Raw genomic sequence first — 16,977 nt, 5'->3', positions numbered from 1 at the left:
ATTGAGAGGAATATGTTACAAACATTTGTGCATATTTTTTTGTCATAAAGTTAATTTACAAAAATCGCTTTTTTGCTAATGTTTTTTCTGTCATATCCAATACCAGGTGTATCAAACTCCATTCTGTGAATGATGCTGTGTCTGCATGTATGTATTCAAATTATACACTTCAACAGTGTTTACCACTCCTTCTCCTGGGAAATCAATGATTACACATTGTAACTATGCAATAGACTAGAAAAACATGATTTAGTAATTCATATATACAGAATAAAAAATGTATATCCTGCCAGCACGCCCACAAGTGTGCTGATTGACGCGTGGAAGAGAGCGAGGAATGAGATGGGAGTAACAATCCAGACTATTTGCTCTGAGACCTGCATAATAATTTAATGAAACAAGCAGGGAGCAGGTTTCGAACCCTCACCATTCTATAATACATCAATAAAATCAATTTAGCCTCAAATAAATAATGAAACATGTTCAATTTGGTTTAAATAATGCAAAAACAAAGTGTTGGAGAAGAAAGTAAAAGTGCAATATGTGCCATGTAAGAAAGCTAATGTTTAAGTTCCTTGCTCAGAACATGAGAACATATGAAAGCTGTGGTTCCTTTTAACATGAGTCTTCAATATTCCCAGGTAAGAAGTTTTAGGTTATAGGAATTATAGGACTATTTCTCTCTATACGATTTGTATTTCATATACCTTTGACTATTGGATGTTCTTATAGGCACTTTAATATTGCCAGTGTAACAGTATAGCTTCCGTCCCTCTCCTTGCTCGAAACAGGAACACATCGACAACAGCCACCCTCGAAGCAGCGTTACCCATGCAGAGCAAGGGGAACAACTACTCCCAAGTCTCAGCGCGAGTGGCGTTTGAAACGCTATTAGCGCGCACCCCACTAACTAGCTAGCCATTTCACATCGATTACACCAGCCTAATCTCGGGAGTTGATGGGCTTGAAGTCATAAACAGCGCAATGCTTGAAGCATTGCGAAGAGCTGCTGGCAAAACACAGGAAAGTTCTGTTTTGAATGAATGCTTACGAGCCTGCTGGTGCCTACCATCGTTCAGTCAGACTGCTCTATCAAATCATAGACTTAATTATAACATAACACACAGAAATACGAGCCTTAGGTCATTAATATGGTTGAATCCGGAAACTATCATCTCAAATGTTAATTCTTTCAGTGAAATACAGAACCGTTCCGTATTTTATCAAACGGGTGGCATCCATAAGTCTAAATATTCCTGTTACATTGCACAACCTTCAATGTTATGTCATAATTACGTAAAATTCTGGCAAATTAGTTAGCAACGAGCCAGGCGGCCCAAACTGTTGCATATACCCTGACTCTGCAAGAGAAGTGACACATTTTCCCTAGTTAAAATAAATTAATGTTAGCAGGCAATATTAACTAAATATGCAGGTTTAAAAATAAATACGTGTGTATTGATTTTAAGGCATTGATGTTTATGGTTAGGTACATGTTGGAGCAACGACGTCCTTTTTCGCGAATGCGCACCGCATCGATTATATGCAACGCAGGACACGCTAGATAAACTAGTAATATCTTCAACCATGTGTAGTTAACTAGTGATTGATTGTTGAAAGATGTGAAAGTGAAAGATAAGTTTAATGCTAGCTAGCAACTTACCTTGGCTTCTTACTGCATTCGCGTAACAGGCAGGCTCCTCGTGGAGTGCAATGTAAGGCAGGTGGTTAGAGCGTTGGACTAGTTAACCGTAAGGTTGCAAGATTGAATCCCCCGAGCTGACAAGGTAAAAATCTGTCATTCTGCCCCTGAACAAGGCAGTTGACCCACCGTTCCTAGGCCGTCATTGAAAATAAGAATGTGTTCTTAACTGACTTGCCTAGTTAAATAAAGGTGTAAAAAAAAAACGATTTCCGATTGTTATGAAAACTTGAATTCGGCCCCAATTAATCGGCCATTCCGATTAATCGGTCGACCTCTACTATTGACTGTGCCCAAATTTATTAATTGGGGTTGGGGCCGATTGTTGCTAAAAACACTATCTATTGGAATATTTAACATGTGGAAAGGGGAAAAATTATTATTATTCGTTTTTCACAAGCGTAGCAGGATGGGCTACTAGCTAAACAATAGACTATTCAACCTTTACTAAAGATTTTTCTAATAGCCAAGCTAGGTGTGAAACCCCCCTCCGCAACTTGCAACAAATCATTTGTATCTATCTTTCCACATCTACCTACACACGTATCTACCTACACACAGTTAATGTTCTGAAAAAATTATATATATACAGTTAGTTGTAAGTTTACATACACCGCAAAGAGGTACTGAGTTTGAAGGTAGGCCTTGGCATACTTTCACAGGTACACCTCCAATTGACTCACATGATGTCAATTAGCCTATCAGAAGCTTCTAAATCCATGACATAATTTTCTGGAATTTTCCAAGTTGTTTAACTAGCGTCCCACCTAACCAACAACCAGTGAAATTGCAGGGTGCCAAATTCAAAACAACAGAAATATCATAATGACAATTCCTCAAACATACAAGTATTATACACCGTTTTAAAGATAAACTTCTCGATAATCCAGCCACAGTATCTGATTTCGAAAGGATTTACGGCGAAAGCACACCTTGCGATTATGTTAGGTCAGTACATAGCCACAGAAAAACACAGCCATTTTTCCAGCCAAAGAGAGGAACAAAAAGCAGAAATAGAGTTAAAATTAATCACTAACGTTTGATGATATTCATCAGATGACACTCATAGGACTTCATGTTACACAATACATGTATGTTTTCTTCGGTAAAGTAAATATTTATATCCAAAAATCTGAGTTTAGGCGGGACGCTACTGTCTCACTTAAAAAGCCAGAAAAAATGCAGTGCGCCAAATTCAAATAAATTACTATAAAAATCTAACTTTCATTAAATCACACATGAAAGATACCAAATTAAAGCTACACTGGTTGTGAATCCAGCCATCATAAGCTTTTTGGCGAAAGCAAACGATGCTATTATCATCTATTATCATCATGTCTCGCTCCATCCACCAACGCCACGTTGCACCACAGACTGTCCAGGAGTTGGCGGATGCTTTAGTCCAGGTCTGGGAGGAGATCCCTCAGGAGACCATCCGCCACCTCATCAGGAGCATGCCCAGGCGTTGTAGGGAGGTCATACAGGCACGTGGAGGCCACACACACTACTGAGCCTCATTTTGACTTGTTTTAAGGACATTACATCAAAGTTTGATCAGCCTGTAGTGTGGTTTTCCACTTTAATTTTGAGTGTGACTCCAAATCCAGACCTCCATGGGTTGATAAATTTGATTTCCATTGATAATTTTTTTGTGATTTTGTTGTCAGCACATTCAACTATGTAAAGAAAAGTATTTAATAAGAATATTTCATTCAGATCTAGGATGTGTTATTTTAGTGTTCCCTTTATTTTTTTGAGCAGTGTATATCCAAATGTCCTTTTATTTGGCGCGTTTGATCCAGAAAAACACCGGTTCCAACTTGCTCAACGTGGCTACAAAATATCTCAAAGGTTACCTGTAAACTTTGCCAAAAAATGTCAAACTACTTTTGTATTACAACTTTAGGTATTTTTTAACGTAAATAATCGATAAAATTGAAGACGGGATGATCTGTGTTCAATACAGGATTAAAACAAACTGTAGCATGCTTTCTGGTTACGCGCCTCTAACAAACAGTACACTTCACTCGACAATCAGTCTGAACAGGGCTACTTCTTCATTACACAAAGGAAAAACCCTCAAACAATTTCTAAAGACTGTTGACATCCAGTGGAAGCGGTAGGAACTGCAAGAAGGTCCCTTAGAATTCTGGATTCCCAATTAAAATTCATTGATAAGAGTGACCTCAAAAAAAATAAAAAAATAATTCTGAATGGTTTGTCTTCGGGTTTTCGCCTGCTAAATAAGTTCTGTTAGGCTCACACATGATTCAAACAGTTCTAGAAACTTCAGTGTTTTCTATCCATCTAGTATTAATATGCTTATCTTATCTTCTGGGGATGAGTAGCTGGCAGTTGAATTTGGGTATGCTTTTCATCCAAATGTGAAAATGCTGCCCCCTATCCTAGAGATGTTAAAGGCACAGTCAACTTAGTGTATGTAAACTTCTTACCCACTGGAATTGTGTTACAGTGAAATAATCTCTGTTAACAATTGCTGGAAAAATTACTTGTCATGCACAAAGTAGATGTCCTTACCTACTTGCCAAAACTATAGTTAACTTCTTGCCGCACGGATCCCTTTAGCGGGATCATTTTCGTAAACAACCGCTGAATTGTAGAGCACCAAATTCAAAAATAATACTAAAAATATTTATAATCATGAAATCACAAGTGAAATATACCAAAACGCAGCTTAGCTTGTTGTTAATCCACCTATCGTGTCAGATTTTGAAAATATGCTTTACAGCGAAAGCAATCCAAACGTTTGAGTTTATCAATCACTAGACAAAACAGTAAGAACAGCTATCCCCAAATTAGCGTGGTCACGAAAGTCAGAAAAGCAATAAAATGAATCGCTTACCTTTGATAATCTTCGGATGTTTGCACTCACGAGACTCCCAGTTACACAAATGTTATTTTTGTTCGATGAAGATTAGGTTTATAACCAAAAACCGCCATTTGGTTTGCGCGTTATGTTCAGAAAACCACAGCCTCGTTCCGGTCCTGAAAGGCAGACAAATTCCAAAAAGTATCCGTAATGTTCGTAGAAACATGTCAAACGTTTTTTATAATCAAACCTCAGGTTGTTTTTAACATACATAATACATCGATAATATTTCAAACGGGCGGTCACCTATTCAATACTACAGAGAAAGAAAATGTCGAGCTACATCTCTCACGCGCAGGATCTAATCAAAGGACACCTGACGCGTTTTGAAAAATCTCGCTCATTTTTCAAAATAAAAGCTTGAAACTATGTCTAAAGCCTGGTCACGGCGTAAGGAAGCCATTGGAAAAGGAATCTGGTTGATACCCCTTTAAATGGAGTAGGGGCAGGCAACGGAAAAGGGATTTTTCCAAATAAAAGGCACATCCGGGTTGGATTTCCTCAGGTTTTCGCCTGCAAAATCAGTTCTGTTATACTCACAGACACTATTTTGACAGTTTTGGAAACTTTAGAGTGTTTTCTATCCTAATGTGTCAATTATATGCATATTCTAGCATCTGGACCTGAGAAATAGTCAGTTTACCTTCGGATTGTTATTTTTCCAAACATAAAAATTCTGCCCCCTAGCTGAAAGAAGTTAACAAGAAATTTGTAGTGTTGTTGAAAAACGAGTTTTAATGTATATATGTAAACTTCCGACTTCAACTGTATATCTATGGTTCGAATTCAGGCTGTATCACATCCGACCGTGATTGGGAGTGCCATAGAGCGGCGCACAATTGGCCCAGCGGGTTTGGCCGGGTTAGGCCTTCATTAGCCGGGGTAGGCTGGTGCTGAAAATATTGCCAGCTTGTAATGCAAGTGTTGCACACCAGCAGATGGAGATAACCTACACCAGTCTAGCAATTCATTTTAATTTGACTTTACAAACAACGAGGGCTTAATTGGAGTCTATCTTCTGAGCCTTGACCGATATAAAAAAACTTAGCTTACCTCAGCCAGTTATGAGGCTTTATAGACCTATTTACTATTGCAGCTGGGCAAAAATGTAGCATCCTACATAAAACAATAATTTAAAGAAAAAGTCTGCACTTTCGAACTAAAACAATGTAACTAATAATTAAAAGCGCACATTTGTAAATCCCAAGCTCTAAAAGTAATTGGAAACGTAGATATAAATTATGTGTGACAAAATGAAGAATCTTAACAAGATGCTGTGTTTTTATTTACAATAGTGATGGACAACTGGAGGCATTTTGAAAATAGGTTTTCATACACTTGTTTTTCACAACTGTAGCAGGTGTGTAGCCCATCATGCAAATATTTCCTATTAGACTTTATATAGACTTTGTATATCCCGGCTACTGTTGTGAAAATCCCTCAACTTGCAATGTATTCGATGCTTAAGTACTCTAAAGTGTTAAATTTCTAACTCAAAACAGCAGTACAGTATTTATTCAGCAACATCTTTATGCTTTTGTTAAATAAAATAATGAGAAAATAGAAATTCAAATGCGGATGTTTATATAAACTACATTTTAGTTGTGCTTCCACTCAGCTCCACGACCACAGGTTAAACCTTGCTGAGATGATCAATGTACAGTCGTGGCCAAATGTTTTGAGAATGACACAAATATTAATTTTCACAGTCTGCTTCCTCAGTTTGTATGATGTCAATTTGTATATACTCCGGAATGTTGTAAAGAGTGATAAGATGAATTGCAATTAATTGCAAAGTCCCTCTTTGCCATGCAAAAAAACTGAATCCCCCAAAAAACGTTTTCACTGCATTTCAGCCCTGCCACAAAAGGACCAGCTGACATCATGTCAGTGTCTCTCTCGTTAACACAGGTGTGAGTGTTGACGAGGACAAGGCTGGAGATCACTCTGTCATGCTGATTAAGTTCGAATAACAGGCTCGAAGCTTCAAAAGGAGGGTGGTGCTTGGAATCATTGTTCTTCCTCTGTCAACCATGGTTACCTGCAAGGAAACACGTGCCTCCATCATTGCTTTGCACAAAAAGGGCTTCACAGGCAAGGATATTGCTGCCAGTAAGATTTCACCTAAATCAACCATTTATCGGATCATCAAGAACTTCAAGGAGAGCGGTTCAATTGTTGTGAAGAATGCTTCAGGGTGCCCAAGAAAGTCCAGCAAGCGCCAGGACCGTCTCCAGCCAAGGGAGTGGGCTCACTCACAATTTTGCCTAAGAACACAGCACAGCCATGAATAAAGAATGGTACCAACACATCCTCCGAGAGCGACTTCTCCCAACCATCCAGGAACAGTTTGTTGACGAACAATGCCTTTTCCAGCAGGATGGAGCACCTTGCCATAAGGCAAGTGATAACTAAGTGGCTCGGGGAATAAAACATTGATATTTTGGGTCCATGGCCAGGAAACATCCCCAGACCTTAATCCGATTGAGAACTTGTGGTCAATCCTCAAGTGGTGGGTGGACAAACAAAAACCCACAAATTCTGACAAACTCCAAGCATTGATTATGTAAGAATGGGCTGCCATCAGTCAGGATGTGGCCCAGAAGTTAATTGACAGCATGCCAGAGCGGATTGCAGAGGTCTTGAGAAAGAAGGGTCAACACTATTGACTCTTTGCATCAACTTCATGTAATTGTCAATAAAACCCTTTGACACTTATGAAATGCTTGTAATTATTCTTCAGTATTCCATAGTAACATCTGACAAAATATCTAAAGACACTGAAGCAGCAAACTTTGTGAAAATTAATATTTGTCATTCTTAAAACTTTTGGTGACGACTATTTGTTGTATCAATTTCTCTAGACAAAACATCTTGATGGCCTTTACCAGTTCATCTTTGCTTCTCGGCTTGGCAGACTTACGGATTAATGTTTTCAGTTGATGCCAAACAAGTTAGATCGGGTTTAAATCAGGAGATCTACATGTAGAGATGAACAAAAATATTTTTAGATATACTGTAGGCCTACCAAAGTTGTTGTAGGTATTTTATTTTACTACATAAAGGTCTACTTACTCTGCTGGCGTCTTGACCCAGTGTATGCCTTCATTTGCAACGCAAACCCGGGCGGCAGTGTGTTTTGGGTTATTGTCTGCTTTTGGAAATATTTAAAAAAAAATTGCCTAACAGCCAAAATTTGGTACAATAATAGAAATATGCATGTAAATAGGCCTAAACGTAACAAAATATTGCTATAAATCGATGTGTACCCAGAAACACCTCTGACATAGGGTCCAGTATATTTATTGATGATTTCTTCCTCAAAGAAATCTCAAGCCATGATACCTGAAAAAGGAGGCAAGAGTGAATTATTGTTTAACACATAAGTCTGTGAGGTAGGCTACAATATTTTATGTACCTTTTGCTTTGTAAATAGCCAAATTTACCATAAAATATGGGCCTGGTCCCTGGTGAGAATTTGCCCTCCATGGAGTTTGAGCGGATGCTTGGGACTTGGCTTGCTTGATATTCTTTTTTTCTGTAGCAATTTTCAGCGAATTGCTCAAGGGCCACGTCTGTAAAGATGACATTATTGAATGTCTCGCCAGCTTTGATCCATGCCTGGGGCATGGATCAAAGACGAGCAGTCGATTTTATTTAAGCATTATTTTTTGTATTATTAGGCCTACATTAAAGTATCGTAGCCTACTGTACCTGTTCATTTTCCTGGGCTTTCGAGTTCGGCGTAAAACAGGCATCTGATGATAGTGTTTGCGAATAGCACTGTTCGTGACACAAATCCCCAAGTCTACCAGTTTAAAAAAAATGTCTACAGTAGATTTTCCATTCCTCCTGAAAGCACTAATCTGCTCACTTAAATTAATAGTGATCCTGGTCATGGTGCTACAGTATAATCAAAGTGAGGACAATCAGCAATCTGCTGTATACTTATAGCCTATTGTAACCTGAAAGTCACACCTTTCCTCACCCCGCCCAAAACACCACCCATAAAACTTATTTGGGATAGGGGGCAGCATTTTCATATTTGGATGAATAGCGTGCCCAGAGTGAACTGCCTCCTACTCAGTCCCAGATGCTAATATATGCATATTATTATTAGTATTGGATAGAAAACACTCTGAAGTTTCTAAAACTGTTTGAATGATGTCTGTGAGTATAACAGAACTCATATGGCTGGCAAAAACCTGAGAAAATCCAAACAGGAAGTGGGAAATCTGAGGTTTGTAGTTTTTGAACTCAGCCCCTATCAAATTCACAGTGAGATATGGGTTATGTTGCACTTCCTAAGGCTTCCACTAGATGTCAACTGTCTTTAGAACGTTGTTTCAGGCTTCTCCTGTGAAGGGGGGCCGGATGGGAGCTGTTTGACTAAGGGGTCTGCCAGCAGCCTCGTTCTCAGTCACGCGCATTTCACAGGAGAGGTATCTCTTGTTCCATTGCTTTTCTACAGACAATGGATTTCTTCGGTTGGAACATTACTGAACATTTAAGAAAAACATCCTAAAGATTGATTCTATACTTAGTTTTACAGGTCGAAGAAACTTGTCATATAACTTTTTGATGTTTTCGTTCGACTGGACCTGAACACGCTTTTGGATTTGTTTATCAAACGCCCTAACAAAAGAAGCTATTTTGACATAAATGGACATAAATGTTGGACATTATCGAACAAAACAAACATTTATTGTTTAACTGCGATTCCTGGGAGTGCATTCTGATGAAGATCATCAAAGGTAAGTGAATATTTATAATGTTATTTCAGTCTAATGTTGACGGCGCAACATGGCGGATATTTCTTTTGGCTGCTTTGGGCTCTTAGCGCCGTTCTCAGGTTATGCTTTTTCCGTAAAGTTTAAAAAAAAATCTGACACAGCGGTTGCATTAAGGAGAAGTGTATCTAAAGTTCCATGCATAACACTTGAATTTATCAACATTTATAATGAGTATTTCTGTGAATTCATGTGGCTCTCTGCAAAATCATAGCATGTTTTTGAACTACTGAACATAACACACCAATGTAAAATGAGATTTTTGGTTTTAAATATGCACTTTATCGAACAAAACATACATGTATTGTGTAACATGAAGTCCTATGAGTGTCATCTGATGAAGATCATCAAAGGTTAGTGATTAATTTTATCTTTATTTGTGCTTTTTGTGACTCATCTCTTTGGCGGGAAAAATGACTGGGTTTTTCTGTGACTTGGTGGTGACCTAACATAATCGTTTGTGGAGCTTTCGCTGTAAAGCTTTCGCTGTAATCCACTGGCTGGATTAACGAGAATTTTATCTTTAAAATGGTGCCTAATACTTGTATGTTTGAGAAATTAGATTTATGAAATTTCTGTTGATTTGTATTTGGCGCCCTGCAATTTCATTGGCTGTTGGCGATGGGTTCCGCTAGTGGAACGGGGTTAACAGTTACCATTCAAAAACGAGCTGTTAATTTAAAAAAATCACATTACGACCAAAGAGAACAGACCAAATGGATGTTGTTTTCATCAAGCCAGCTTCTTTCTATGGTGCTACCCGTTCCAGGGTTAGGACTGTAACCACCAGAGGACTTGAAAATGAGCTGGAGCTGAGAGGATCACCAAAACTAAAGGTATTTTGGTTTCAGAGCATTTTATATTAAAAAAGAAAAGGTATATAGCCTATCAATGTGTAGGCATACTGTATAATACAATTGATAATTGTGTACTATAAACCTGAATGTGTTTTTCACAGAGCTTTTGCAGAACTGGTTACCAACGTAATTAGAAGAGTACAAATAATTGTTTTGTTATACCTGTGGTATATGGTCTGACATACTACTGATATCAGCCAATCAGCATTCAGGGCTCGAACCATCCACCTTATGATTACAAATAATTTGTATACTGCAAATTAACTACAAGAACCCCAAACAGATATGTTTGACTCAAACAGTCATTTTAAACCTAGCTTACATTTGTATATGATCACGTCTCTTTTATGCTTGGGAATACTTGGGAAGAGATTTCATAAATTCAAATTACTTCGAGCTCATTTCCACAATGGAAAAAGAAATACAAAACGCGCATGCGATGTATGTGATGTAAACAGAGATCTACTTTCTTTGGGACCTGAGTATTGACTGGTTTTCATCAAGCTGTCTGCTCAAGAGGAAGCTTTTCACTGTAACCAGTGCCTGTAATTGGATTCAGATTATTAATCAACCTACCATGGTGTTTACAAACACTACAAGAAGATGATCATCCACGTGTCGATCATATTTTGTTCTGAAGCTGTGTCCGTACCCATTGGATGCAGTGATCACAATATAGTGGCTTTATCCAGGAAAGCCAAAGTTCCACAAGCTGGGCCTAAAATAGTATATAAGAGCTCATACAAAAGATTTTGCTGTGATTTATGTGGAATATGTTAACTATTTGTTGGTCTGTGATTAATAAGGAGCACTTGATGAATTTATGAAATTGCTTTTTCCAATTACTGATAAACATGCACCTGCTAAGTAACTGACTGTTAGAACTGTTAAGGTTGCATGGTTTGATGAGGAATTAAAAAACTATGGTTGAAAGAGATGGCTGCACATTTGACTGGCTGCCTTATCAACTATTAAATCAACTATTATATGAAGCCACGATCAATAAAATAAAGAATGAGGGGAAAACTTGTAGTTTAAATAAGATAAATTCAACTCCGTTTTTCATCAAATCAGATGTCTTATTCATCACAACCATTTGATGTACCAATACTTTTGATGATTACTTCATTGGCAAAGTAGGCAAACTTTGGAGGAAATGCCAACAACGAACAGTGAGCCATCGTACTCAAGCAAAAAAATAGATGAAGTGCTTTTCTTTCCTTAAGTTAGCGAGAGGTGGAAGAATGATCGATCAATAATGAAAAACCTACTGGCATTAACTTAGATGGAAAGCTGCTGATGATAGGAGTGGCTCGAGTCAGCTACCATCTGTCATCTTTAATCTGAGCCTAGAGGAATGTCTTTGTCCTCAGGCCTGGAGGCACGCCAAAGTCATTCTGCTTCACAAGAGTGGTAAAAGCGGCCTTGACTGGTTCTAACAGCAGACCTATCAGCTTGCTGGTTTATTTATATATTTTTTGTACTTTTACCCTTCTCCCCAATTCTGTGATATCCAGTTGGTAGTTAGTCTTGTCCCGTCGCTGCAACTCCCCTATGGTCCTCGGTAGAGGCAAAGATCGAGAGCCATGCGTCCTCTGAAACACAACTCTGCCAAGCCGCACTGCTTCTTGACAAACTGCTTGCTTAACCCTGAACCCAGACGCACCAATATGTCGGAGGGGACACCGTCCAGCTGGCGCCCTAGTCAGCTTGCAGGCGCCCGAGTCAGCTTGCAGGCGCCCGAGTCAGCTTGCAGGCGCCCGAGTCAGCTTGCAGGCGCCCGAGTCAGCTTGCAGGCGCCCGAGTCAGCTTGCAGGCGCCCGAGTCAGCTTGCAGGCGCCCGAGTCAGCCACAAGGAGTCGCTAGAGCGTGATGGGACAAGGAAATCCCGGCCAACCAAACCCTCTAACACGGACGACGCTCTGCCAATTGTGCGGCGCCTCATGGGTCTGCCGGTCACGGCTGGCTGTGACACAGCCTGGGATCGATCCTTGGTCTGTCGTGACACCTCAAGCACTGCAGTGCCATAGATCGCTGCATCCACTCGGGAGGCCCCAGCCTATTGGTTTAAAAAATACAATAAAGCAACACCCGACGGCCCAACGCCTCTCCCACATTACCTACTTGTTGTGTGTATACCGACAAGTATGTGTAAATGATAGATGCGCACACACACACTACATGTTCATGTTTTTAAATGTATGCAAAGTTTTTTTGTTGTCGGACCCCAGTAAAACTGTGTTAATTGGGATCCTAATAAATCAAATATAAGCGCTTTGCACACCTGGATTGTGCAATATTTTCCCTTTATTCTTTTCAAAATTCTTCAAGCTTTTTCAAGATGTTGGCTAGATAGCAATTTTGTCAGATATTATTCTTCAGATATACTACATATTTTATCAACATACTGTCCATTTATTTTTTCAGTATATAAAATGTTATGTATAAACGCAAAATGCAACAATATAAACGATTTTACCGAGTTACAGTTCATTTAAGGAAATCAGTCAATTGGAATAAATTCATTAAGCCCTAATCTATGGATATCACATGACTGGGCAGGGGCACAGCCATGGTGGGCCTGGAATGGCATAGGCTCACCCACCGGGGAGCCAGGCGCAGCCAATCAGAATACGTCATTCCCCACAAAATGGCTTTATTACACACAAATACTCCAGTTTCATCAGCTGTCCGGGTGGCAGTTCTCAGACGATCCCGCTGTTAAGATATTGGATAAAGATGCCCTTTGCTGCTGTGCTTACACAAGGTTTGCGGTTGGATACACAGCCAAATTCTCTAAAACAACGTTGGCGGCAGTTTATGGTAGAGAATTCTCTAGCAACAGCTCTGGTGGACATTCCTGCAGTCAGCATGCCAGTTGCACGCTCCCTCAAATTGAGACATCTGTGGCGTTGTGACAAAATGGCACAATTGAGTGGACTGTTGTCCCTAGCACAAGGTGCAGCTTTGTAATGATCATGCTGTTTAATCAGCTTATTGGTATGCCACACCTATCAGGTGGAAGGATTATCTCGGCAATGGGGAAATGCTCACTGACAGGGATGTTAACAAATTTGTGCACAACATTGGTACCAAACCTTTACATGTTGCGTTTATTTTTATTCATATTGTATGTATTTATGTGTCAAAATCAAATTTTATTGGATGTCGCGAAATGCTTGTGTTCATAGCTCCAAAAGTGCAATAGAATCTAACAATTCACAACACAAATCTCAAAGTAAAAGAATGGAATTAAGTATATAAATATCAGGACGAGCAATGTCGGAGTGGCATTGTCTAAAATACAGTAGAGTAGAATACACTAAGTGGTTGCTCCTTTAAAAGTTGCGTCATACTGCAGCACACCTTGCGGGCTGCTGCAGCATTCTGTGGAACGTTATCTAATTGTCAGCCGTTTTTTCTGTTAATGCCAAGTTAGTGCTAGTTTGACCACCAGAGGGCATCTTTGAAAAGCATTTGATATTCTTCCATATTGGCATTACCAGAGAATTTTTGTTTTGTTTTTGTAATAACAGTGTATGAGATTAATTTGAGTAATATTATGGGGTTTCTATTCCGAGTAAAACGAAACCCTCAGGGTTTCCGTTAGGATGGAATGGAAAATAGGGCGCTTTACAACGTGCTGGTCGGGAGTAGTAGGCTACAGCATAAGAGGATTGGAGGATTCTAAATTGTTTGCCTTCATTAGACAACTTTGTTCCAATATTTCTGTATATCAATGATATTTATTCCCATAGTAATTTATGGATCCATAACTAAATCATCATCTGCATTTTGAAAGACAATGTTTTTATCATTTTATTAACGTTAGCATAAAGATGCTGAAGAAATACAGTACTGTACAGTATATGCTTTTACGTTTGGATAATAAAGCATTTAAAGCATTTTGAAGATATAAGCCACCTGTATTTGTTTATTAGGCTACTGTGCAGTCTGACAAGTAAACAGCCTACAATACATACTGTACAAACTGTAGTAAATATGGGAAAGTGCCTAATTCCATACATAAGGAAGAGCAGGCCATGTATGTACTACAAAATGCAGGCACGCGTGAAACCGGTGTTCAATTCCCCGACGGGGAGGGAGTAGGCTGTCCTTGGAAATAAGAATATGTTTTAAGGCAAATCTGGTCTGTGATGGGACGTTTTATTTTCACACATAGCTCAGCTATTAGGCTGTTCTTTAGTAAAGGTTGAATAGTCTATTGTTCAGCTATTAGCCCCCCTCCCCAACTTGCAACAAATGGTTGTTACTCCCATCACAATCCTCGCCCTTTTCCACGCTTCATTCTCCGCCTGAGTGGCTTGATTTTGGGTGTGCTGGCAGGATATGGCAGCATCTTCGGTTGTGCGTCAAGAATTCTGCGTAGCAAGTTTGTATGAAGGTCTTGTTATTCACAGGCAAATTGTTATATGTTATTCACAGGCAAATTGTTATATGCTATGGAGGTACATTTGTGTCTTGTTGAGGGCAAAACCTTTTTATTTTCAAGCCAAAAAAATGTTTTGAAAGCAAAAACAAGGCTATCAAATATTTTGTAATAGAGCGCACAACTTTATGCATTTTATTCCCAAAGTATTTCGGGAACAAACAATGTATTTGAAAACAAAACTAAATTTTTGCCATTTTTTGAGTGTCAGTTTGGCTACAACCAACATTTTTCAGCCTTTCTTTCCGTCACAAAGGAAGTCATAGCGGACACCTACGAAGGACTATATGATGATGGCATCTCAGGTAAGCAGTACTGGGCGTTCTTCCGTCCAACTTCTACATAGTTAGTAGCTAGCTCCTATGATTCAGTGTCGGTTCATAACATTCTACTATATTACATAAATACACTGCTCAAAAAAATGAAGGGAACACTAAAATAACACATCCTAGATCTGAATGAATGAAATATTCTTATTAAATAATTTTTTCTTTACATAGTTGAATGTGCTGACAACAAAATCACACAAAAATTATCAATGGAAATCAAATTTATCAACCCATGGAGGTCTGGATTTGGAGTCACACTCAAAATTAAAGTGGAAAACCACACTACAGGCTGATCCAACTTTGATGTAATGTCCTTAAAACAAGTCAAAATGAGGCTCAGTAGTGTGTGTGGCCTCCACGTGCCTGTATGACCTCCCTACAACGCCTGGGGATGCTCCTGATGAGGTGGCGGATGGTCTCCTGAGGGATCTCCTCCCAGACCTGGACTAAAGCATCCGCCAACTCCTGGACAGTGTGTGGTGCAACGTGGCGTTGGTGGATGGAGCGAGACATGATGTCCCAGATGTGCTCAATTGGATTCAGGTCTGGGGAACGGGCGGGCCAGTCCATAGCATCAATGCCTTCCTCTTGCAGGAACTGCTGACACACTCTAGCCACATGAGGTCTAGCATTGTCTTGCATTAGGAGGAACCCAGGGCCAACCGTACCAGCATATAGTCTCACAAGGGGTCTGAGGATCTCATCTCGGTACCTAATGGCAGTCAGGCTACCTCTGGCGAGCACATGGAGGGCTGTGCGGCCCCCCAAAGAAATGCCACCCCACACCATGACTGACCCACCGCCCAAAACGGTCATGCTGGAGGATGTTGCAGGCAGCAGAACGTTCTCCACGGCGTCTCCAGACTCTGTCACGTCTGTCACGTGCTCAGTGTGAACCTGCTTTCATCTGTGAAGAGCACAGGGCGCCAGTGGCGAATTTGCCAATCTTGGTGTTCTCTGGCAAATGCCAAACGTCCTGCACGGTGTTGGGCTGTACGTCGGGCACTCATACCACCCTCACGGAGTCTGTTTCTGACCGTTTGAGCAGACACGTGCACATTTGTGGCCTGCTGGAGGTCATTTTGCAGGGCTCTGGCAGTGCTCCTCCTGCTCTTCCTTGCACAAAGGCGGCGGTAGCGGTCCTGCTGCTGGGTTGTTGCCCTCCTACGGCCTCCTCCACGTCTCCTGATGTACTGGCCTGTCTCCTGGTAGCGCCTCCATGCTCTGGACACTACGCTGACAGACACAGCAAACCTTCTTGCCACAACTCGCATTGATGTGCCATCCAGGATGAGCTGCACTACCTGAGCCACTTGTGTGGGTTGTAGACTCCGTCTCATGCTACCACTAGAGTGAAAGCACCGCCAGCATTCAAAAGTGACCAAAACATCAGCCAGGAAGCATAGGAACTGAGAAGTGGTCTGTGGTCACCACCTGCAGAACCACTCCTTTATTGGGGGTGTCTTGCTAATTGCCTATAATTTCCACCTGTTGTCTATTCCATTTGCACAACAGCATGTGAAATGTATTGTCAATCAGTGTTGCTTCCTAAGTGGACAGTTTGATTTCACAGAAGTGTGATTGACTTGGAGTTACATTGTGTTTAAGGGTTCCCCTTAAGGGTTTGAGCAGTGTACATGCAACCATGGAATGATAAATCATGCAATTATTATTCTCAAGCTAACTAAAAACATTTAGCTATGAATGCCTATTCTTGCCTTTTTCAGGTGAATTCATCTAACTTTCTTTCATTGCAACTCATAAGCATGCCATGTCCTATTTGTTTCATAGTCGATATGTAATCATATTTTATGATTGTAACGGTTAGCTTTTTTTTTTACAGAAGGATGAAAGAACACTGTCTGTCAGGGAATGCTATTCTGATATGTCAGATGAAGAGTTAGACCAGAAAGTCAGGGCCATGAAGTCCAGGATGCTCCATGGGGCTTTAAAATGGTC

At 40.1% G+C, this 16,977-nt stretch overlaps 1 protein-coding gene across 17 annotated transcripts in view; it reads left to right on the top strand.

Annotated features, from left to right (window-relative positions):
* Positions 1-16,977, top strand: part of LOC139551227 (disks large homolog 1-like) — a 279,300-nt gene that overhangs the window by 57,462 nt on the left and 204,861 nt on the right. The window lies entirely within an intron of this gene.

The sequence above is a fragment of the Salvelinus alpinus genome, chromosome 23 (assembly GCF_045679555.1).
Source record: "Salvelinus alpinus chromosome 23, SLU_Salpinus.1, whole genome shotgun sequence".
NCBI lineage: Eukaryota > Metazoa > Chordata > Actinopteri > Salmoniformes > Salmonidae > Salvelinus > Salvelinus alpinus.
Note: the sequence above shows the minus strand (reverse complement) of the source record. Positions and strands in the feature narration are given on the sequence as shown.